We start from the raw sequence: 24,344 nt of genomic DNA on the forward strand, positions 1-24,344 counted from the left end.
GTAATAGGATCAAATAAACAATGCCTGGCTATGATAAAACATGAATGAAAAGTCAGAACAGAAAAGTTGGCTACTGTCAGGTTCGCGCCTGCCTCGCCTAGCGAGGGCTTAGCGAATACTCGCTGCATGCTCGCTTAGCGATGTGCTAGCGAGCGGCTGCGGATTCCGGTTTTAATAACGATATAATGGCAGCAAGCTTCACACTTTATAGCATTCATTACAGAGATTATGTGGTTAGACATTCAACGGTTCATGCATACTTAAATTCATATGTAAAACTTAAGATAGTTTCATAAATTCAATCATGATACCATGTGCAAATTAAGAACATAGGGTAGTAATAGCAATGCCAACCTGTTTGTAATCGAATTGTAACCTTGAATTGGCTGATCGGATCGAATTGAGCGGAAGTGACCTTGCCGCCGTCGGCTTTTCCTTCAGAGCTTCCTTTAGGGTTTTCCGTCTGTGAGCGCTAGGGTTTGCTTGCTAGAGTTCTCCTCTCTCCTTTTTTTCGTTTTCTTTTCATTACTGAAGTGCTGGTATTTATAATGCCCTTTTTCATGACCTAATGGGCTCAGACCGAAGCCCGAAATTTTTTGTTGTCTGTCAGCTTCGCTAGGCGAGCTGGTAGCGAACATTTGCTTCGCTAGGCGAGCGTGTAGCGAACGTTCGCTAGACGAGCGTGTAGCGAACGTAACGTTCGCTAGGCGAACGTGTAGCGAACAGGCCAGTTTGGGCCATTTTCTGGATTGGGCCATTCGTGAGCTGGGCCTTCGTTCCTTTGAGATCAGTGTCATAAAAATGGTTCGGAATGCCTTGAAAAATGTCTTGAAATATTAATGGGCAAATTTTGGGGTATGACACTGGTACATAATAACAGTTCTCTAACTGAATTATTAAACCACTAGGTAAAGTCAATTCATAAGTTCCTACGGCTAAGGCAGCAACCTTTGCTCCATTACCAACTCGTAGGTCGACTTCACCTTTTGCCAATTTTCTACTCCTTTTTAGTTCTTGCACATTTGTACAAATGTGAGAACCGCATCCAGTATCTAATACCCATGATGCAGAAGTAGATAAATTAATTTCAATAACAAAAATACCTGAAGTTGGAGTCTCTACTCCATTCTTCCTATCTTCCAGGTACTTTGGGCAGTTCCTCTTCCAGTGTGCGGTCTTACCGCAATGGAAGCAGGTGCCTTCCTTTTCTATGCTTCCACTAGGCTTCAAAGCAGCACTAGTGGGTTTGGGTTTGGCAACTTCCTTTCCTTTCCCTTTATCATGTTTGAGGACAATCCTCATGTCTCGGTACCAATCCAGAAAATTTGTCCCAGACAATTTTTCTTTGTCAAGGTTTGATCGCAATATGTTGTTAGAGGTGTTTGTTGTCATGGTAATCTACACAAGGATTAATGAAAATATAAGTATCATTGACATATTTAATTAGGCCTTTAATTAAACATGCTCCCACTATTTTACTCAAAACAAATGACCCTCATCATTTGATTCGGAAAATCCCGTTGGAAGATTTTCTAGTGGGTCGAGATCCATATTTCACTTCGTTCTAAGTCCGCGTAGGCGGATTACACAAAACTAGGTTATTTAGGTAGGAACTCCTTCCAATTGTATCTCATACAACTCTCGAAAATTACTGTTGGGTGAATAACTCCTTATTCCAATCCATCATATGGATTATTCCCAACTCTTGCTTCTAAACATATATATAATCTTATTATAATTTGTTTAGTTAAGTTTGACCCATTGTTTTAACAGTTGGATATTACAATTATCCAATTGCACCTTACTAATATATAGATCATGCACCTCGCGTAGGCGAAACCTACATTATCCATTACTAGTCTTGATGAGTGTTAAAACTTGGAAAGCATAAACTTAATATTTAATTTGAGGGAATTTCAATTTTTCTGATCTCACCGGCTTGTTTATCATATAAACCGTCTCTCACATGCATCAACATACATTCACATGCATCAACATACATACAAACAAAAATGAAACAGTTATGGCCCCTAGCGCAATTGTTCTCCCAAGCCAATGAGAGAACCTAAGCTAACCTACAACGATCTAAGCTTCTCCAAGCAAGATCTTCAAGGTTGTCCTCCTTTGGCACTGACTTCTTTGCTTTCTTCATATCATTACATTACATGAAAGAAACTCGTTTTACATACGAGGGAGTGAGATGAGAAAAGAAGTTACATTTGGGAGATTAAGAGAGAGGCACGACACGCATGTCGTATTTTAAAATCCAAAACAAAACAAAGGAAAACTAAGGCCATAACCGATCACCACAAGACAATAATAAACACTTTATTATTATTATTAATTCCTTTAATTAATAAAATCAAATTAAATTTCGACGACCGATCATCACATTTTAATGAACAATTCATTTAAAATCGATGTCGCTTTTCGTATCAACACTTGACACTTTTAAAGCACTGAGTTAGCCGAACGGGTGAAAATTTCCTTTGCGTTAACCGGTTAACCATATGCGTTAACCGGTTAACACTGTTTGAAAACTTTTAGAAAATTCTTTTCTGCCTTGCGTTAACCGGTTAACCATATGCGTTAACCGGTTAACACTGTTTGAAAAACTCAGAAAACTGAATTTCGTCTTGCGTTAACCGGTTAACACTGTTTGAAAACTCAAAAAAATTTATTTCGCATTCCGTTAACCGGTTAACCATACGCGTTAACCGGTTAACACTGTTCCAAAAAGTGTTTAGGAAGCACAACTCTTGTGCGTTCAAACCCCAATCGCATAACTCTCTGACAACACAACCTTTGTGTCGTCACTAACCCTGATGCACCAATTTCAGACCGTCAAACACATCTCGATTGTTAATTCAGTATGATTGATCAACATGTCATTGCTTCACTATACTAATGTCGGATCAAGAAGCAAACGACCATTGATCGCTCAAAGGAAAACAATCATCAAGGGTTTGAATGAACGAAACAAGAACACTATATCATATATAATGTATTTTGCATCAGGATTACATATATCACATATATGTAACTTGATCGATCTCAATTTAACCTTTGATTCATTCTGTTTTAATCATATTATCACAGAACAAAAACAGATATCAGATTCATGGTTTCGTAAGTGGCTCTGATACCATTGAAGGAGAATTGCCATCCAAGGCGCAGCGGAATTTAAAAATTTCTCCATTAGTGATCCTTACGAATGAGCATGATCAGTGATAGAATCGTTACCTCTTGTGGCGATTCAAACCTTTGGTGCAGATCTCTGATAATGATCGAATCCTTTGAAGCAAATCCACGGGGCGATCACGAACGTTGAATGATGACAACGTCTCTACTCAGTCCACACGAACGGATTCCTTCAATCGCAGTGCTAGCTGTTTGTGAATGAAGGCTTTGAGTGAGGGAAAGAGAGATACGAAATTCCACCTCTTCAGTTGTGTTGTATTCCATTACAAAGCTTCTGCACAAGAGCTCTATTTATAGAACCACTTGTGTGGGCTTCAAGCCAAAAAGCCCACTTAAGTGCATTTTGGCCTATATCTCATAATATGCCAAAAATCACTTAAGTATTTGGTACCTTACCATATTTCGTATTCAGCTTAAGTACACCGTACCTTACGATGTTCCTTAATTATTCTATCTTTCATCAATCCGTCCTTTGTGTGTGACCCTATAGGTTTTCGCGACGCTGGCAATTATATTAAATCACGCATTTAACATAATAAACAGTGAGCGGTATCTAGCAACACATCACTGCTACCCAAGTCACGAAAATGTCATGTGATCTGACAAAACCTCCTGTGATAATAATTATGTGTATAATTACCCCTTTGCCCTTATGTCTATATTGAACACAAGGTATAGACCATGTCACCCTTGTCCAGTTCAATATTGGGCCCATAGACATTTATCCTGTTAAGCAGGATTGGCAAATTCCATCTAGGACACTCATGTCCCTCAGCATGCTTCGTGGAGTACCCATCAATTGTCTTTATGGTTATCCAGTTACGGACAACGTTGGATCAGCAATAAAGCACTCGACTCTACATCTAGGATCCATAGTGGTTTCAGGTCGAAGAGTGGTATACACTATTATCACCATGAGAATAACTTATGACACTTTGCATAACTTTCTATATAGTATTCTCATAGCGGGTCAATCCAGTATGAATATTACTCTTAATATTCATACCTATGTTTAAGACTTGATAACTCTTTATCCATGATCCATGAGACGTGATCATCAGTCTACAAACATAATAGTCTCCATGCTTTAATGTTATCCCATTTCATAATAAAGCTTGACTACGGACACTTTAAGAATAGTGTCCTTATGTTTAATGTGATCTCATGATTAAGTCATACTTGATACATTAAATGGACTATCTATTCCAGGGACTTTATTAAACAAACATAATAAAGAAAAATGCCTTTTATTATTAATAAATAATTCGATACAAGTACCAAAAGTATTGGCCTCTAGGGCTTACACCAATAGGTAAGACCTCACAGCTCTTATCCCTGGCCAGGGAGAGCTTCAGACAAAGGAAAGTGTGGGTTCAGAAAGTGGGAACCCTTCTACACTTATGACTGACTCAACTGAGATCTTGGGTTAATATCCACAATGCATCAACACAAGGTGTGTGAGCAAGGGGATGACTCAACTGAATAGCAGGAGATAGATTGCACATCTCTTTTATCTGCCAATTGCCTCATAGAGGTCTTTTCCTGTTTGGCACAAACATAAACAAACACAAGCATTGCCTCTTAAGGAGGACTTCAGACAGGTGCCTGCCCAAGTAACAGGACAGGTCTTCCAGACTACATGAAGTCAGTGAGTTATACCTCAATTAGTTAAGCAACCAAACAACAGCAAAAGCAAGTTCAAAATGAACTATAGCGACTAATGTACCTGAAAACAATCTAACTCAGTCAGTACACAACTCAAACAGTCAAACAGACAAACTAAAAGTCAACAGTTAATTGTACACAAGCAAACAGACAAGCAAGCTATGCATCAAGGCAAAGCTCAAGCTCAACTCAAATGACTTAGAAGCCACCTACAAAACAAACTCAAGATTAGTTCAACATTGACCAATAAGTCAACTCAAGCAAGTGAATCATTTCCCTCATAGCCATATGCTCTTTGTCCTGATTACACAACTCAAACATAAGCAAACCCCTAGGACAAGGCCTAGGGTCAAAGAGGGAGAAATAATTCAAAACAGAATATGAAAATTGACAATAATCAAGTTCAATCAAATTAAAACATCATCCAAAAGGTCCCATGTTCATATCATGCACCAAAATTATTTCACAATCCAAATATGGTAAAGCATGCAAGTTCAAAGCTCATTGGACCAAACAGAATGAATCAATCCAAACTAACTCAAAAATAATTCAATAAATCTCCAGAAAACACATGGCTAAACATCACACATCACATGATCATCATACCAAAATTCAAGTCATTTGGACAAGTGGAAGCAAGGCAATTAAATTCTATAAGGCAAGGTAAGCACAAACAAGCTCAATTAGGGCACAATTTCATGCATCAACTTCACACAAGCCTAAAACAGAATCTACACATGATAAATGTCTCAAACCAAAGCCAAGATAAACTTCAAAGTGTCTAGAATCAATGTACAAAATTTCAATTCCATATGATAAACATCAAGCATTTCACAAATCATCTAAGTTCATGACTCATCAAAAGTCCACAAAGGACCAATCAGCAAAGAAAATCTCAAACAAATCCAAATTACATCCAAAAATTCCACAAAACTTCACAAGCAATCCTAACATCCAGAAGTAGCATCATGCAAAAATTCACATCATTTGGCATTGAAATGGCATGGTAAAGAAAATCCACAAGTTGGACAAGCAATGGTGTGACACACATTGTCACACCTTCATTAAACACATCATATCGCATCAACCAGAAATGGGAAAAATGCAAACTCTATACCAAAATGTCCATTAAGGTGTCTATTTTAAGCATGCAAAATTTCAAGAATGTTGGATAAAATCTCATCATTTCACAATCACAATGGCAAGGCATGTCAAGAAAGCACACACATACACAATCCCTAGGTCCATTTCAATTCCAGCCAGGCACAAATTGTGTAAAAATACTCAAAAAAAACTAGACATGATAAGGAAAACAATGAAAAAAACCACATATTATTTGGACAAGTATTCATTGAGATATGGAATTTTGAAATGGATGAAAAATAAAAAACACATGATGAAGCATGGTATGAACATGTGAGTGAAATGAACTAAAAATGCAAAAGGCCAAGCGAAATGTCCCTCAGCTGGAATCGAAGGGAGTATATATTTGAACCTGGCGCGCGCTCAAACGTGAAACTCACCGTTTCACTTATGGTACCAGGACACGTGGTCCAATGCATGGCGTTATAACAGGGAAACGCATGCAGCAAGCGCAAAAATGGATCAAAACGTGAATCTGGAAATAAACCCTAGGTGTTCTTCAACCTTCATACACATTCATCAGCTCAAGAACTTTTGTTCACAGAAATTAACGAAATGCATATCAATGGATTCATCTTCCAATGTACATCATCAATCTAACATCAATTCAACCTAACTCATCCTATATCACAAGATTCGAGCCAAAACATTTTCACTCATCAAACTTAAAATCAATGTAACTTGTTCATTTCAGCATGGATTTCAGTGATTCAAATTGCAGATTAACCACCTAAGAAAGATCTACAAGATACATCAATCAATTTCATGAATCATGATGGTCGAATTCTAACCTCAATTGAATGGCAGAAGTGAAACACGTGTATTCAGGCCTTGGCAAGCAAAATTAGATGATCTTCAATGTTCATGTGAATGAATGGATGAAAGTTTGAGTGTTAAACTTGCACGATCTAGCTTAAATCTCCATTTGCCATTGATGAACACATGCTTCAACAGTTCCAAAAGCTGCTCGAAAATAAAGGATTCTTGCTTCCAATGGCTTCAATTATGCTTATGGATGATGCTTGGATCAAGAACAATGCAATGTTTGTGCAGAAAATTGGAGAAAAGTGAGAGAGGAAAATTGAAGAGTTTTTGGATCTAGATCTAGATTTCAGAATTCTGTTATGCTTAGCCCAAAAACAGTTATGATTTAGCTCTTATATGCTCTGTTAATGAGGTTAGTAATCACAATTAGTGCTAATGCAAATGATTAAGCAAAAACCAAGTTTTATGACCAATTTTGCAATTCACCCTCATGTGCATATACCAATGGAACAGTGCTCATTTTCTGTCTCAATTCACTTGGAAATGTTGTGTAGAGGCCAAGGCAAGTGGTAGCAAGTGAATTCAATGAATAATTTTCAAATTGTAATTTTCCCTCCAAATTTCAAATAAAAAGTCCAAATTTTTTGTGATCAAAATTCATGATATGTGATGCTTGAATTGGATAGAGCATGTCAAAACAAGAATGTGGCAAAAAATCCCACTCCATTTGTCCTTTTGGTTCAAAAGTTATGCACTTTTGAAGTTCAAAATTTCTTGACCAAGATTGATCCATAACTTGCCAACCACACATGAGAAATTCATGTTCTTGGACTTTTTGGAAAGGTGAGAGAAAGATCTACAACTTTCATGTTGGACAAAATTTCATTTGAAGCTTTTTTGGACATGTAATCTTAAGGAGAAGACCTTTCCATTTTTGGCAATTTTGAATTACAAGTCACTTTCTATTTTTGGAAAGTTTTCATCTGACTTTATTTTCTTCAATGTTGATGTTTGAAATGTCAAACGAAACTCGTTTGGACATGAATGAAGTATTTCTAACCCTCTCCCACCTCCAAATCCATCAGTTGACCTGTGGTTGACTTTTGTTGACTGATAGATGAATTTCAGCTTGACTGTTGAGCTTGAGCCTCAATCTGCTGATGACATGGCTCCAAAATGAAACCCTAGCTTCCACAAGCTCATTAAAATTATATAATGATCCCCCATATCAATGAAGACCTCATCTCCTTGACAAGCCCTGATTGGCACAATTCAACTGATTAGGGTTGACCAGAGGTCAAAACCCTAATCTCAAGGAACTGATCATGCACAATGAATCTCTTGGTGATGACAAGTCCATGATGATGATGATGTACCATTTCAACCAAGATAATGTCCACTCTCCTTGAGGAACAAAAAAAACCCTAATTTGAAGCACAATCCCTCAGATGATTAGTGATCAATTCAATAGGACCCTCAACTTGAATCTTTTAACCTCCTCATCTTCTGAACAAGACCTAGGAGGATGACTTGCTTATTGTTCCACATGATATGCCAAGATGCAATGACTAATGTCCTAAAAAATGAAATGCAATATGCTAAGCTAGTCCCAAGAGAGGAGGGCAAATTTTGAGGTGTTACACCAGAAACAAGGGATCTTCGTGTTAGAAGATGAACTCCGCTGGGGAATACAAGAGATAAAACTCTGGACGGGGATCTAAGCAAAATATTGAGGATGTTATGACCAAGATCGTTGCATTTCTCAATAATCAACAAATTCTCCTTAGGAAATTGCGAAATAAACCAATTCTAAGGAAAAGATAACCAGATCTGATGAATTGCCAAACTTATGCAACACAAATATGCGAATGGAAACCAAATAAAGATTTTGGTCCTTTGAAGTCACAAACTGGAGGATATCAAAAGGGGTACCGCATTTGTGGGATATGGATTGATCATCAGCTCAACTCTACTGGGGATGTGAACCTATAACTCAGCCGGGGATACATGACGAACTGTTGGGAAAAAATTACTAAACCAACTGCTTGGGGAAGACCAACAAGGCTTCGCATTTCAAGACTTTCCTATTCTCATACTACTGTTGATATTCCCTGCTGAAATCGATTATTCTTAAAGTAATTATTTTTATTATCTTTTAAGAAAAATAATTTTTATTTATTAATTTATTTCAAAATTATCATCATAAAAATTCAATTTTATTTAGCAGAAGTAAATGAGAGTAGAAACAATTGGGTAAAAGTTCAACTTTATTTAATAGAATGGTAGTCTGTAAATGACAAGACTCCATAGATCTTTACAAAAGTTGAAAAATGGTAATTTAAATGGAAAAGGGCTACATTGAATACAATGATCATTACTCTCCCTACTAACTTCAATATCCATTGTGCTCTTGGCTTCGGTTGAGAGTGATGAATTAGACCTAAAACGACTTGCTCAAAACTGTCTCCATGACTAGGGCCAACCGAATGCAGTTACTCGCGATAATCCCTTATTTTACCTAGATTTCCCCAAGGTGGGGTACTCAATCTATCGGGATAAATTTTTGGTTGTATGTCTCTAACTTTTGCCTGGATCGCACTTTCGGGTTTTCAATCCACCGAGATGCTCATTTTTGCCTAAGTCGCCCTTTTAGGTTTTCAACTTAGCAAGCTGTTCTTTTCTTTTAGGCGAAGTATTTTTTGAATGCATCGGTATTCACGGGACGAGTGAACTCTTCACCATCCATAGATGTAAGAATCAAAGCACCGCCTAAGAATGATCTCTTCACAACATATGGGCCTTCATAATTAGGAGTCCATTTTCCCCTGACATCAAGTCTGAACGATAAAATTTTCTTGAGCACGAGGTCACCTTCTCTAAACACACGAGGCCTGACCTTCTTATCAAAAGCTTTCTTCATTCTCTACTTATATAACTGACCATGGCACATGGCAATCAATCTTTTCTCTTCAATCAAATTCAACTGATCATATCTGGTCTGGCACCATTCATCTTCTGTCAACTTGGCTTCCATCAAGACACGCAATGATGGGATCTTAACTTCCACGAGGAGCACAACTTCCATGCCGTCAACGAGAGAGAAATGGGTTTCCCCTGTTGAAGTGCGGACGAATGTACGGTACCCGTGCAAAGTAAATGGGAGCATCTCATGCCAATCTTTATACGTCAAAACCATCTTCTGAATGATCTTCTTGATGTTCTTATTTGTAGCTTCAACAACCCCATTCATCTTAGGTCTGTAGGGAGAAGAATTATGATGTGCAATCTTGAAGTCTTTGCAAAGAGCTTCCATAATATTATTATTCAAGTTTGATCCATTATCAGTAATGATCTTACTCGGCACACCATACCGGCATATAATCTGATTCTTGATAAACCTCACAACAACTTGCTTGGTTACATTCGCATATGATGCCACTTCAACCCACTTTGTAAAGTAATCAATAGCCACTAGAATGAAACGATGTCCGTTCAAAGCTTTAGGCTCAATCATGCCAATCACATCAATTCCCCACATAGAGAAGGGCCATGGAGAGGAAATGACATTCAATAGTGTCAGAGGAACATGAATCTTATCTGCATAGGTTTGACACTTGTGGCATTTCTTCAGAAACTTGCAACAGTCAGATTCCATTGAAAGCCAATAGTAACTTGCTCTCAACATCTTCTTTGCCATAACATGTCCATTGGAATGAGTACCAAAGGAACCTTCATGGACTTCGGTCATCAACAAGTCGACTTCATATCTATCCACGCATCTGAGCAGAACCATATTGAAGTTTCTCTTCTAAAGCACATCACCATTCAGGTAGAAGTTGCCAGCTAATCTTCCCGAAGTCTTCTTATCTTTCAAAGATGCCCCATGCGGGTAAATCTGACTTTGGAGGAAACACTTGATATCAAAATACCACGGCTTTTCATCTTTGACCTCTTCAACAGTAAACACATGAGCTGGCCTATCAAGACGCATCACAATCAAATTGGGAACTTCATTCCAAAATTTAACCACAATCATTGAAGCCAACATTGCAAGAGCATCTGCCATCCAGTTTTCATCGCGAGGGATATGATGAAATTCAACCTTTGTAAAGAAAGTTGAAATCATCCTCGCATAGTCTCTATACGGTATCAAACCGGGTTAATTCATCTCTCATTCACCTTTGATCTGGTTCATAATCAAAGCTGAATCTCCATAGACGTCAAGATATTTTATTCTGAGATCAATGGCTTCTTCAAGCCCCATAATGCAAGCTTCATACTTAGCCATATTGTTTGTACACTTGAAAGTTAATCTAGCTGTAAACGGAAAATGAGTGCCTTAAGGAGTAATAATCACTGCCCCAATACCATTACCATATGAATTAACAGCTCCATCAAATACCATTCCCAACGGGAACCAGGTTCAGGCAATTCTTCAAGTAATGGTTCATCATAATCTTTCATCTTTAGGTAAAAAAATCTCCTCATCAGGAAAATCATACTGCATTGACTGATGATCTTCAATCGGTTGGTGAGCCAAATGGTCAGCCAAGACACTACCTTTAATTGCTTTTTGAGATTGATATTCAATATCATACTCGGATAACAACATCTGCCAATGGGTAATCCTCCCAGTTAAAGCAGGCTTCTCAAAAATATACTTGATTGGATCCATTTTGGATATCAACCAAGTAGTATGATTCAACATATACTAACGCAGAAGCTTAGCAGCCCAAGCCAATGTGTAACATGTCTTTTCAAGCATATAATACCGAGTCTCACAATCGGTGAATTTCTTACTGAGCTAGTAAATTGCATATTCTTTCTTTCAGATTCATCTTGCTGACCAAGGACACAACCCATACTCTCATCAAGCACAGTTAAATACATGATCAAAGGTCTTCCTTCAACAGGTGGAGACAGAATCGGAGGCTCAAGCAGATACTATTTGATACTATCAAAAGCTTTATGAAAATCTTCGGTCCAATCACAAGACTGATCTTTCTGAAGAAGCTTGAATATAGGCGCACATATGGCAGTCATATGCGATATAAATCTTGAGATATAATTCAAGCGGCCGAGAAATCCTCAGACTTGCTTCTCAGTTTTGGGCGCAGGCATCTCTTGTATTGCTTTGACCTTGGCAAGATCAACTTCATTACCCTTCTCACTGACAATAAAGCCCAACAACTTACCAAAACGAACACCAAAAGTACACTTATTGGGATTCAAGCAGAGTTTGTACTTCCTCAAACGCTGTAATAGCTTCAAAAAATGCTCAACATGTTCTTCTTCATCACTTGATTTGGCAATCATATCATCAATATAAACCTCAATCTCTTTATGCATCATATCATGAAAAAGAGTAGTCATAGCTCTCTAGTATGTTGCACCAACATTCTTTAAATCGAAAGGCATCACTCTATAACAGAATGTTCCCCAGAGTGTAATGAATGTGGTCTTCTCCATATCTTCATTTGCCGTCTTGATCTAATTATAACTGGAAAATCCATCCATAAACAAAAATACTTTGAATTTAGTTGTATTGTCTACCAACATGTCAATGTGTGGCAGAGGAAAATCATCTTTCGGACTAGCTTTGTTCAAATCTCTATAATCAACACACATGCAAACTTTTCCATCTTTCTTTGAAACAAGCACAATATTGGCCACCCATTGCGGATACTCGAAGGTAAAAATAAAACCAGCATCAATCTTCTTCTGCACTTCCTCTTTGATCTTTACTTCCATATCAGGATGAGTTCTTCTCAACTTCTGCTTGATCGGGAGGCACTCTGGCTTCAACGAAAATCTATGCTCCACAATCTCAGAATCCAAACCAGACATGTCTTGATAGGACCAAGCAAATACATCAGAATATTCTCAAAGAAGATCAATCAACCCCTTCTTAGTTTCATGACACAATTGAGACCCAATCTTGACTTCCTTCACATCATCCTCAGAACCCAAGTTGACTAATTCAATCTTCTCTTCAAACCTAAATGACTTTTTCCTCGTGCTCAAGTAAACAAGATAATTCATCAGATACTTCCTAATCATCATTCTCTTCCTCGGCTTCAAACACAGGGAAATCAAAGTTTGGAGAGGGAGTAGGATCATTGTATTCAATGGGTTTGAGAACCAACCTGCATAATGATTCAATATTTTGATTTTAGAGAAGTGGATTGTGACCAAATATTATGCAGATGGAAGATTATTATTTATTTATGTTTTTTATGATTACCATTTTCAGAAAAGTAAAAAATAAAACATCATAGACGTGGATGAATAAAATTGTATTTCATTGATGATAATAATAAAAGTGCCCAACAATGTTCACTTCTCCCTTAGGCATAGGAGAAGAATTTTTCTTAAAAAATGGAAAAAAAATTACTTAGAAAGATGAATAACAGTAGGAACATCAATAGCAACCCAATTGTTGCAAGTCTGGCCATGTGTCACAAAGTTGGCGCAAGCTTCGTCTTCATCATCACTGTCTTCAATCACGGTAGCTGAGTGTTGATCATTCCCATGAATGAATCCTTCACTGCGGAAACTTGGTTGCATAACTTCAGTTCTGACGTTGAACGGCCCTGGTTGAAATCCCAATCCAACCCTAATCTTGTTCTCAGCAATATCTATCATACGACCCTATTGTTCAATGTTGCCAGCCTCAATAGCCTTTTGTGCATCTTGTAAAGAAGACATGGGTGCCACAGTTTTCTTCTCCTCATCAATAGACAAGGCTTGGAACAGAGTTCCAACCTCCTTCTCGGCTTCAACATACATAAAAGATGACAGATGGCTCACCAATAGTGCCTTCTCTCCACGAATAACGACAAGCTTTCCGTTCTTCACAAATTTCAGTTTCTGGTGTAGAGTAGACGTCACAACTCCTGCTTCATGAATCCATGGCCTTCCCAATATACAACTGTAGGTCGGGTGGATATCCATTACCTGGAAAGTAATCTTGAAATCACTCAGACATATCTTAATTGGAAGGTCCACTTCGCCAATGACAGTTTTACGAGAACCGTCAAACGCCTTGACAATCACACCACTATATATCATTGAGGTTCCTTGATAAGAGAGTCTTGATAGAGTTGATTTCAAAATCACATTCAAAGACGAACCAGTATCGACCAACACATTAGACAAAGCGTCCTCCTTGCAATTCATTGAAATATGCAACGCCAAATTGTGATTTATGCCTTCCTCAAGAAGCTCTTCATCACAAAAGCTCAGATTATTGCAAGAAGTAATGTTGGCAACAATATTGTCAAATTGATCCACAATCACATCATCAAAAAGCTCATATTATTATAGGAGAAATCATGGGATATTCCATTACAATCAAAAAGTTCTTCAACAAATTTGTTTTCAAATTCCCCACCATGATCACTTCTGACTCTAATGATTTTAGAGTTAAATTCATTTTTCACTTTTGAGCAGAAACTAGTAAACACCGAGTGTGACTCATTCTTGTGTTTAAGGACTTTTACCCATGTCAACGACTATAATCATCAACAATGGCAAGTCCATACTTCTTACCATTGACTGAGGTTGTCTTAACAGGTCCACACAAGTCAATGTGAAGAAGTTCTAGAGGTTTAAAGGTAGAAACTGTAGCGGGGTATTCGTCACCTTATGATTTATTGACTAAATCAAAAGTAAGCATACAATTCGAGTCGCCACCGCACTTTTATTTGTCCAAAGGAAAGGCTAAAAAGCGAACAAAAGTCAAGTAAGAAGTTTTATCAAATCAAAAACTAATAAAAATGTCAGAGATCTGGGTAAGGGGGTTGGTTATGAAATGGGAAGGTTTTAAGCACCCAAAATATCCTTAGTACTCTAAGGGAGCCCTTTTTGCAAAGTGTGTATTGTAGGTTGGTATTTGTGAAAAATATTTGTGCAAACAAGATTGGAGAGATGAGAAGAGAATATACCTATATTTACAGTTTTGTTGTTTGAATGGATAAACCCATTGCCTACGTACCATCACAAAGGTAGGATCAAAACCTCGTAGTTCGGGGTAAAAATCTCAAAAGATTGGTGAATTGGTTTGTTCAAAAGCCTTAAGGTCTTTTGTTATCAAAGGGAGAAAACTCAACCTAAACCAACAATCCACCATGTGAGGAGAGCTTCAACATACTAGTGAGGGATCCATCCTATAATAAGTATGGAAGACTTATATTCCAATCACTAAGGATAAGGTGAGGTTTACATCAACCACTATGATAACTCAAACCTATGGCTAATGTTTATGAAAAAGGTTTTAACAAAGGTGGCCATTGGAACCACAAAAACAACTTGAAGTGAGTTGTATTTACAAATTAGAAGTATTCACAAAATGAAGTCAAAGTTGACTTAAGATTCATTCAAAATAAGTATTAGTGAAAAGAGTTTGAAAAATCAAAGGCATAAGGCCTAGATTTCTAATTTGTAAATGATGTCAAAGTTTGCACAAAAATGAGTTTGGCTTGGGTTAGAGTGAGGAGAAGAAGAGAAGGGTTAGTCCTAAACATGCAAAGATAAGATAAGAGATAAAACCCTTGGAGTTCCTTTTCTTGAGATCATAAAGATGATTTAAGATGCTCCTTTCCTTTGGACTTAGCAATCAACTCAAGCAATCAAACAAATATTATATTCAAGCTCCTAGGATCTCCATTTGGCTTGTCTCTCTTAACTTGGCTATTCATGACAATGGTCCTTCTTACTATCTCAAGATGGAATCCCTATAACACAAGAACAAACATCAAAAAGTTCACAACACAATAAGAGAAATGGACAAAGAATGAGTTTAAATTAGGGGTCCTTTGAAGTCAACTTTTAAGATTTAGCATTCTAAAGGCATGAGGCCTAGTTGCTCTTCAACAAGTTTAGCATTTTAAAGGCATGAGGCATAGTTTCTCTTCAACTCCTTTAAGCATAGGTAAGGTCCTAATTCTAAGTCCTTTCTCCTTTTTGCATTGGGTTCACTCAAACAAAGACAAAAGAATCACAAAGCAACAATATATTTATATACAATAATGAGCTCAAATGAGCAAAAGGAAAATGACATAAACATAAAGTATATGCTCAAATGAGCAAAGGGAAAAGCAATATGAATAAATGAGCAAGAAAGTAAATTGCATTAAAGTAAATTGCAAGAAATTAAATTCTTGAATTAAAGTTAGTAGTTAGTAGTTAATGTTAGTGTGTCATAAGACAATTTAGCGCTATGTTAAGCAATCATAAGTGGACTAATGTAGTAGTCACACCTATTTGAGGCCGGTCAATAAAACTATAGGCAAATAAATACAAGTTAGAGATCATGACTAGTAATCCAAGCTCCAACAACTTGCCATGCCAAAAGAAAATAAGGAAAGCCTTGTATGGATTTTAGGTTTTTTGCTTAACCAAGAAGCAACATATCTTGGACACAAAGCAATTCACTTGATCTTTGATCAAGTTGAATTTGATTTGGATCAAAGAAGGTTAAGCCTCTCATATGTCAAGACCAACCACAAATCATTAACTCATTGGCCAAAATAAAAAGAAGATGAAGATGAAATGAAATGAATAAAAGGAGAATTCAAAATGAAATATCAAAGCATAATGATCAAATATGAAGCAAATCATCATCAACCAATGTAAAACATAAGAGAAATGAAGATTAGAAGTCAACAAGTCAAACATATTTTTTTGGTATTTTTTTGGAATTAAAATAAAACATAAAATAAAATGAACAAAATATGGTCAAACCTCAAATTCAATTCAAATCAACTTCAACAAGTCCAATTGAATCATCATAGGTCTAACATGGTCAAACAAGGTTTGATAAATTTTCTCAACAATTTTTGAAAACAGAAACTATTTTAAAACAATTAAAAACAAAGAAAAATAACACAAATGAATTAAAATCTCAAATAAATCTCAAATCAATTAAGAAATTGATGAGACTATTTTTTCATTGATTCATCATGATCCATGTGTGTTAAGAAAATATTTTTGGAATTTTTGGATATCAAAAAGTATTTAAAATGAATTAAAAACTATTAAAAACAAAATAATTCACAAATGATATTAAATAAAGTCACAAAAATAATTAAAAATCAGATTATGAAACTAGGTTTTTCAAGAAAAAATTTAGTGTTGGTCTCATATTTTTGTGACCTCAATTAAAATAGTTATGAATTTTTGAAATAAATGGAATTAAAAGAAAATAAAATAGAAAATAGAAAATAAGGAAAATCAACAGCGCTTCGATAGGATTCATTAAATGACGTGGACACATCCAATGGCTCAGAGGCACTGGAGTACCATAGTCATGAGTTAAGCGCAAAACACACTCATTTAAAATAAGTCAGCCAAAGCAATGGACAAGATTAGATCGTGTGAGCCTCATCCAAGGGCCTAGGTTCAACCACGTGGGGATGGTGGTGGAAACCACCATCTTCTCCGGCCAGCAAACGAATTCCGGCCACCACGCATAGGTTTTTGAACCTCAATGAAAATAAGCAAACGTGGTACCAAAATGAAGCTGGGATGATGTACATCACCTCTGTAACCTTGGATTATGCTCAATGTTTCTATTAAGTGAGAAATCTGAGCTTGAAAATCCAGGTATGCAAACAGAAATGCTTCAAAACATGAAATCAAGACCACCACTGGCCTGCCTCTTGCTCGAGGACTTCAGAAAACAGTTTGAACACAAGCAATTCACATTATATAGCAAGCTTTAGATCAAAACAGTTTGGTATTATACCTTTGAAGAGCAGCTTTAAACAGTACGATCTGCTCAAACTCTTGCTTCCAATTTGATCAGGAGATGATGAGGATGCAAGGCTTAGGAATTGAAACTTGAAGATCAACTGATTGCGTTGAAATTCAAGTTTGAAATTGAGAAATGAAAATCAGAATTCCTTTGAGTATGGTTGGGTTTTGATTTCAGAAGAGCTTCAGATCACCATAAGGTTGAGATTTGAATGAGCCAAGGCTTCTATTTATAGCTGAGCTTGATGCCAAGTGAGGAAATACTCGTGTGCATGAAGCTTTGGATCCTCCATGTGTAACACCCCGAATATTGTTAGATTAATTTAAATATTATTTTAATATGATTATTTGAAGGTAAAATGAATTATTAAATAATATTGGGAATTATTATTATTATTATAGATGTTATTTATTTTAATAATAATTAAATAAATAAAATAAATGGAATATGAAGAGTGGAAAGGTAAAAGTGGAATTTGATAAAAGAGGCCAAAGTGAGAACTCAGAGTGTTTTCACGTATTTTTGCCTCAGAGTCAGAGAAAGGGAGAAACGCTGAAGAGAAAGAGAAGGAAGAGGAAAAGGCCAAAGATTGCTCAGAACTTCCTTCAATCCAAAGAGGTAAGGGGTCTGAACCTTATTAAACGATAATATGCGAGCAAATTCATGATATATGTTGGATTGTTGATGGATTTTGGAGATTTTAGGGAGATTGGGAAAGTTGGGGTTTTGATGGAAATTCTCCGATCTGTGAGTTTTGTTGAGTTATATGCATTATAATCGAAGTATGTTGTGTATATATGACTGTTAAATGTTGATATTGGGTTGTTAGCTGTGGGGTATGAGTTATGGCGAGTAGAGAAGCAAAGCTGCGCTGGTTTCCGTAGCAGATGGCTTCTGTTCGCGCGCGATTCGCGGCGCGAAGCCCAGTTCGCGGCGCGAACTGGGCAGGATTCAGAGGAGTTTTGTAACGCATCGTTCGCGGCGCGAAACCTGCTGCGCGGCGCGTACTGAAGCGAATTAATTGTTCGCGACGCGATCCTTCGTTCGCGGCGCGTCCTGGAGTAATGGAGGAGTTCGCGGCGCGTCCCTATGTTGGCGGCGCGAACTGTGCTGTGAAGCTAATGTTGGTGAGTTTTTGAGTACGTTGAGTTGCGAGACTCTTAGTAAGTCGCTGTAATTGTATTATAAACAATTAACAGTGATTATATGATTGTGTATGAGGTGTTTATGATGATGAGATGTTGAATTTACGTGTTTAGTTATAAATGTGTTATGTAACGATGTGATATCGTTGTAATGTTGTTGTTGTTTTGTTGAGTTGTATGTCATGCTATTAATTATGATGATAACATGACTATATGATGCTGTTGTTGCTATGTTGATTATGATGCATGTTTGGTGTGCATGCATTCATGAAAGGCCGATGCCTAGTGATGAACGGACTGAGTTCCAATGATGTTGTTGACTCCGGGCTTGTTGAGAGGCTTGGTTCCTTACGGGGAACTCGGATTCTATGGTGATGAATCTGGGAGTGGTGATCCTGTAGTTGGTCACAAAATGGGTATACCGAGTCGTGTTGAGTCATGCATGGGTGTGTGCATTGCATTTGATATGTTGTTTTGTTGATGTTCATGAGTATGTTGATTATGATGATTATGATGAGCTGTGTTGGCATATGTGAAATATATTTATGTTTATATTTCTGTCGTTATATTATTATTTAATAATGTAATTCTCACCCCTTCTGCATGTGTTTATGTTCATCTATGATGAGCAATGTGCAGATAAAGAGGAGTAGCTATTGTTGAGGTTTGAAGAATAAGTGTAGAGTTATTCTACAGAGTCGAGTCAAATGCTCTGGTCATGTGACACCGGGGTTATGGGATTCGATAGATAATTGGTTATTATTTACGTTGTTTATGATGACTAATATGTTGAGATGCTTTGTTGAGATAATGTTGAAACATTATTATGAATTGTTATATGATGAATGATAATATTTGTGTTGTTGTCCGCTGCGAAGTTTTAATAAAATAAATAATATGTTTTATGTTGTGATGCGATAAGTGGTATGTTGTAAGAAATGTAAACTCTTCTACATGTTGTACTCTGATAATCTATTTAAATATGTCGTTTGGGTAGAAGGGTGTAACATTAGTGGTATCAGAGCATTGTCAGTCCAGTCGAGTCATAATGTGATGTTTTCCCTGTTGGTCGATTAGTGTAAATGACACTGTCGATATTTAACGGTTGTGGTTGTGTTGTGCAGAGTATGGCTGGAGAAAATGACCGTGCGATTGCTGAGGCTTTGGCTGCTATGGCGCAGGCTGTGCAGGCGCAGCAGAATCCGCCGGTCGACGAGTTTAAGAATTTGGGAAGGTTTCTGAAGAATAACCCTCCTACATTCAAAGGGCGCTATGATCCAGATGGTGCTCAGATTTGGCTGAGGGAAATTGAGAAGATTTTCCGGGTGATGATGTGTACTGAAGCACAGAAGGTGCAGTTTGGTACGCATATGTTATCTGAAGAGGCTGAAAACTGGTGGGATAACACTCGCCAGAGAATTGAAGTACCAGGTGCTGAGATGACTTGGGAAAGGTTCAAGACGGTCTTTCTGGAGAAATATTTTCCTGCTGATGTGCGATGTAAGAAGGAGATGGAATTTCTAGAACTGAAGCAGGGTAACATGTCTGTTGCTGATTACGCTTCGAAGTTTGAGGAGCTGGTGCAGTATTGTCCTCATTATAATGATGCTGATGCTGAGGAATCCAAGTGTGTCAAGTTTGAGAACGGGTTGCGTCCCGAGATCAAACAAGGCATTGGTTACCAGGAGATTCGTAGGTTTCCTACACTGGTTAATAAGTGCAGGATATTTGATGAAGATAGCAAGGCTAGGACTGCTCATTACAAGAGTCTTAGTGAGAAGAAGAATAAGGATCGTGGTAGTCCTTATGCATCTCCGAATGGTAAAGGTAAGCAGAAAGTGGTAGATGAGAAGAAGCCAAGTGGGGGAGGATCTCCCATAGCTGGTAAATGTTTCAAGTGTGGCGAGCCAGGCCACCGTGCTGATAGCTGTACCAAGAAAGTGCTGAGATGTTTCCGATGCGGTCAGGCTGGTCATAGAGTTACTGAATGTAAGGATGCTGGTCCGACATGTTTTAATTGTGGCGAGAAAGGCCATATCAGTTCGCAGTGCTCGAAACCGAAGAAGGCGGCTACTGCAGCTCATACTACTGGTAGGGTGTTTGCTCTGAGTGGGGCTGAAGCTCCTAAAGAAGATAATCTGATTAAAGGTACTTGCTTGATTAATAATGTTGAATTGCTTGCTATTGTTGACACTGGTGCTACTCATTCGTTTATTTCGTATGAGTGTGCGACCAGGATTGGTGTGATTATGTCGTCCCTAGGCGGAAGTATGGTGATAGATACTCCTGCTAATGGTTCTGTGAAGACTTCTGTTGTCTGTCGAGGTTGTCATTTGACGATCTTTGAGAGAGAGTTCGTGGTTGATTTGGTGTGCTTACCCTTGCACCAAATTGATATTATTCTGGGAATGAATTGACTAGAATTCTATGGCGTGTTTATCAACTGCTATAGGAAGACGGTGCGGTTTTCTGAAGTTGGTGAGAATGATGAGGCAAGATTTCTATCTGCTAGGCAGGTGGGGGATTTTGTGAAAGATGAAGCTCAGATATTCGCTTTATTTGCGTCTCTGCAAGCGGATAAGAAAGTGGTGAGTGTAGATTTGCCTGTTGTCTGTGAATTTCAGGATGTGTTTCCGGAGGATGTAAGTGATTTACCTCCAGAACGTGAAGTCGAATTTGCCATTGACTTAGTACCAGGTACGAGTCCAGTGTCGATGTCTCCTTATAGAATGTCGGCAACTGAATTAGTTGAATTGAAGAAGCAACTTGAAGAATTGCTTGAGAAGAAGTTTGTGCGTCCAAGTGTTTCTCCTTGGGGTGCACCAGTATTGTTAGTGAAGAAGAAAGAAGGTACGATGAGGTTGTGTGTCGATTATCGGCAGTTGAATAAGGTGACTATCAAGAATCGGTATCCATTGCCGAGGATTGATGATTTGATGGACCAGTTGGTTGGAGCTCATGTTTTCAGTAAGATTGATTTGCGGTCGGGTTATCATCAGATCCGAGTGAAGTCAGATGATATTGCGAAGACTGCTTTCCGTACGAGGTATGGTCATTATGAATACACTGTGATGCCGTTCGGTGTGTCTAATGCTCCAGGTGTGTTTATGGAATATATGAATCGTATATTTCATCCGTACCTTGATAATTTTGTTGTGGTGTTCATAGATGATATATTGATATATTCTAAGACGGAAGAAGAGCATGCAGGACATCTGAGAATTGTTTTGCAGGTGTTAAGAGAAAAGAAATTATATGCAAAGTTATCTAAATGTGAGTTCTGGTTGAAGGAAGTGAGTTTCCTTGGCCATGTGATTTCGAGTGGTGGGATTTCTGTTGATCCTGCTAAAGTTGATGTTGTATTACAGTGGGAGACTCCGAAGTCTGCTACTGAGATACGCAGTTTTCTGGGGTTAGCTGGTTATTATCGCAGATTTATTGAGGGCTTCTCTAAGTTGGCATTGCCGTTGACGCAGTTGACTAAGAAGGGTCAAGTGTATGTGTGGGATGCAGCTTGTGAAGCGAGTTTTGTTGAGTTGAAGAGGCGGTTGACCAGTGCTCCAGTGTTGATCTTGCCTAATCCTGGTGAGTCCTTCGTTGTTTATTGTGATGCTTCTTTGATGGGTCTTGGTGGTGTTTTGATGCAGAATGGTAAAGTTGTAGCTTATGCTTCTAGACAGTTGAAAGTTCATGAGAGGAATTATCCTACGCATGATCTAGAACTTGCAGCTGTTGTATTTGTGTTGAAAATGTGGAGGCATTATCTGTATGGTTCCAGATTCGAAGTGTTCAGTGATCACAAGAGTCTGAAGTATCTGTTTGATCAGAAAGAGTTAAATATGAGGCAGAGAAGGTGGTTAGAATTACTGAAGGATTTTGACTTTGAATTGAGTTATCGTCCCGGTAAGGCTAATGTAGTTGCAGATGCGCTGAGTAGAAAGTCTCTACATATGTCTATGATGATGGTTCGGGAGCTTGAGTTAATTGAACAGTTCCGTGATATGAGTTTGGGTTGTGAAGTTTCCGCTGATAGTGTAAAGTTGGGTATGCTGAAGTTGACTAGTGGAATTCTGGAAGATATTCGGAATGGTCAGCAAGTTGATGTCGCTCTAGTTGATCATATTACTATGGTTAACCAGGGTAATGGTGGTAATTTTGAGATTGATGAGAATGGCATCCTGCGATTTAAAGGTAGAGTTTGTGTTCCTGAGGTGTCTGAATTGAAAAAGAGTATTCTTGAAGAGGGCCATAGGAGTGGATTGAGTATCCATCCAGGTGCAACTAAAATGTATCAAGATTTGAAGAAGTTGTTTTGGTGGGCTGGTATGAAAAGAGATGTTGCTAAGTTTGTGTATGCCTGTTTGACTTGTCAGAAGTCAAAGATTGAACATCAGAAACCGGCAGGTATGATGCAACCTTTGAAGATTTCTCAGAGTCGTCAGAAGAGTTATCATGATAAGAGGAGAAAGGCACTTGAGTTCCAAGAGGGAGATCATGTGTTCTTGAGAGTTACTCCGACGACAGGTGTGGGTAGAGCTTTAAAGTCTAAAAAGCTTACTCCGAGGTTTGTGGGTCCGTATCAGATTTTGAAGAGGGTTGGGGAAGTGGCGTATCGGATAGCTTTACCGCCGTCGCTTTCTAATCTGCATGATGTGTTTCATGTATCTCAGTTGAGAAAATATATTGCGGATCCTTCGCATGTTGTTCAGTTGGATGATATCCAGGTGAGGGATAATTTGACCGTTGAGGTGTTGCCAATTCGGATAGATGACCGAGAAGAGAAGACCCTGAGAGGTAAGAAGATTGCTCTAGTGAAAGTTGTTTGGGGAGGTCCAGCTGGTGAGAGCTTGACTTGGGAGCGTGAAGATCAGATGAAGGAGTCGTATCCGGCTCTATTTGCTTGAGGTATGTTTTCGAGGACGAAAACTTCTAAAGTGGGGGAGAGTTGTAACACCCCGAATATTGTTAGATTAATTTAAATATTATTTTAATATGATTATTTGAAGGTAAAATGAATTATTAAATAATATTGGGAATTATTATTATTATTATAGATGTTATTTATTTTAATAATAATTAAATAAATAAAATAAATGGAATATGAAGAGTGGAAGGGTAAAAGTGGAATTTGATAAAAGAGGCCAAAGTGAGAACTCAGAGTGTTTTCACGTATTTTTGCCTCAGAGTCAGAGAAAGGGAGAAACGCTGAAGAGAAAGAGAAGGAAGAGGAAAAGGCCAAAGATTGCTCAGAACTTCCTTCAATCCAAAGAGGTAAGGGGTCTGAACCTTATTAAACGATAATATGCGAGCAAATTCATGATATATGTTGGATTGTTGATGGATTTTGGAGATTTTAGGGAGATTGGGAAAGTTGGGGTTTTGATGGAAATTCTCCGATCTGTGAGTTTTGTTGAGTTATATGCATTATAATCGAAGTATGTTGTGTATATATGACTGTTAAATGTTGATATTGGGTTGTTAGCTGTGGGGTATGAGTTATGGCGAGTAGAGAAGCAAAGCTGCGCTGGTTTCCGTAGCAGATGGCTTCTGTTCGCGCGCGATTCGCGGCGCGAAGCCCAGTTCGCGGCGCGAACTGGGCAGGATTCAGAGGAGTTTTGTAACGCATCGTTCGCGGCGCGAAACCTGCTGCGCGGCGCGTACTGAAGCGA

The sequence above is a fragment of the Lathyrus oleraceus genome, chromosome 1 (genome assembly GCF_024323335.1).
Source record: "Lathyrus oleraceus cultivar Zhongwan6 chromosome 1, CAAS_Psat_ZW6_1.0, whole genome shotgun sequence".
Taxonomy (NCBI): Eukaryota; Viridiplantae; Streptophyta; class Magnoliopsida; order Fabales; family Fabaceae; genus Lathyrus; species Lathyrus oleraceus.